Raw genomic sequence first — 2,163 nt, forward strand, 5'->3', positions numbered from 1 at the left:
CCCGCGGGTCTACCACTGCCCTGAAGCCCTCTGGCAGGTACAGGCGTCCCACGTCGCCTCCGGCTCATGTCTCCTTCGCTTCAAATCCCCAGGCGAATCTCTTCTTTCCAGCAGCCTGTGCGTTTTCAGCTTCCTTTTTGGCTTTTACAAAGTTGTGGCAGGCACCTGCTTTGGCAGTTTTCACACCGGCTCTCGAGTAGCTGGCTGGTGGCGGAGTTCCTCAGGCTTCTCCATATCCCATTCTCCCACAGCTTGGTCCAGCCTCTTTCTGAGGCCTGCCTTTTCCACTGTTTTTTTCTTTTTAACGAGGGGTTCCCATCCATCATTGACTCCGAAATACTGTGCAAGCTCCTTCTACTGGGTTTTAGTGGAGGGCTTTGTACTCTGAGATTCTTTTCCTTTCTTCAATTTATCTTTTCTTATCTTTATCTGTTCTTTTCTTTTTTATTTTTTGAGAGGTTTTTGCTATAGGGTGCATGCGCTCACCACAAAGACAGAGACAGAGAGACAGAAAGCAAGAAATCACACACACACACCCCCGGGGGGATGGTCATGCCGCAATCCCTTCTACTCTCGGGATCTTGGGCACGCACGCATACACGTCCAGCGTGAATTTAAGCCACTGGGTCCAGGACTCGAACTGCGGTCGACTACATGGGAGTCCAGGGACATAGCCAACTGCTGATCCTGAAGTTTTCTTTTCTAAAGGGTTATTTAATTTTATTCATCATTATTACCATTATTTTAATTTGACCTGAGAGAGACAGACACAGAGAGAAAGAGAGAGGGAAAGTGAGAAAGCAAGCCTCCAGATCCAAGACTCGAACCACGGTTGGCCATGTGGGAGTCCAGCGCACTTAACCACCACGCCACCTCCTGGCTTCCTGAGGTTGAGGTTTTCTGTTCAGAATGTCTGTTATGTAATTCTTGAAATGTATTCCACATATATAAAGGAATTCCGGGAGGACACTCTTCATATGCATTTGTGTTTGCTGTTTCAGTTTCTGACCCACCTGGGGGGAGATCTGAGACTTCGGTTTTGCTAAAGGCCCCGCCCTCTTTGTCTTCCGGAGTGTTGCCCATAGAGTTCTCGGACGCAGCTTCATCTTCAGGATTCAGCTGGACATCACTCTCATTAGGAGGAGGCAGCAGCCCACTCCACATACTTGAGGGTTCAAGATTGCAAGAGGGCAGCTCCACAAAGGTACACCTTTTCCTGCTGGTCTGCACACCCCAGGCTCCGCAGGCTCTCCCATATCAGGAGGGGAAGATCCCCTCCCAGGCACAGAACTGGACTCCAGCGTAGGCCTGTCTCGTCTGCTGCCATTCCCAGTAACCGCAGCTGTTTTCAGGCACGAAGCAGCCTCGCAGCAGGCATTTTAAGAGTCTGTCAACCTTTCTATGAGTCTGCGTTGGCAAAAAGCTAGTCAAATATCTCTGTGTTTTGTTGTTGTTTTGTTTTGTTTTGTTTTTAAATAGGATTGTTCCTCTTCTCAAGAGAAACAAATTTGTAAAAATTCCTTATCGGGACCAGCAGGTATTGAGGTGGTTAGGGCGCTGGACACTCCCACATGGAAGGCCACGGTTCAAGTCCTGGACCTAGTGGCTTGTTTTTTCACTTTCCCTCTCTCTCTCTCTCTCTCTTTCTGTCTCGCTCAGTTCAGAGTGGGCAATTTCTTTCTTTCCTTTTCTTTTTTCTTTTTAGTTTTTTGCTATAGGGTGTGTGCATTCACCAGAGACAGACAGAGGGAGAGGGAAAGTGAGAAATCACCCTCCCAGGTGGATGGCTATGCCACAATCCCTTCTCCATTCTCCTCTCAAGGTTTTGGGCATGCACGCACATGGTCTTGGTTGTGTTTTTCAGGTTACCTGTTTTAGGATTTGAACTGCAGAGTCAGCTATGTGGGATCCAACACCTTAACCTCCACACCACCACCTGGCCCAGTGTGTGTGATTATTGTGTGTGTATGTGCATTAGTGTGTATGCACTCACCAGAAAGAGAGACAGAGAGACAGAAAGCGAGAAATCACCCCCGGGGGGATGGCCACGCCGAGTCCCTTCTCCTCCATTCTCCTCTCGGGATCTTGGGCACGCATGCACACACACCCAGTATGAGTTTAAAGCTACTGGGTCCAGGACTTGAACTGTGGTTGGCCACATGG

At 48.9% G+C, this 2,163-nt stretch overlaps 1 pseudogene; it reads right to left on the reverse strand.

Annotated features, from left to right (window-relative positions):
- Nucleotides 1–64: 64 nt before the first annotated feature.
- LOC102478820 (protein FAM204A pseudogene) lies at nt 65–1,335 on the reverse strand (annotated as a pseudogene).
- Between the last annotated feature and the right edge of the window lie 828 nt (nt 1,336–2,163).

The sequence above is a fragment of the Tupaia chinensis genome, unplaced genomic scaffold (genome assembly GCF_000334495.1).
Source record: "Tupaia chinensis unplaced genomic scaffold, TupChi_1.0 Scaffold000704_1, whole genome shotgun sequence".
Taxonomy (NCBI): Eukaryota; Metazoa; Chordata; class Mammalia; order Scandentia; family Tupaiidae; genus Tupaia; species Tupaia belangeri.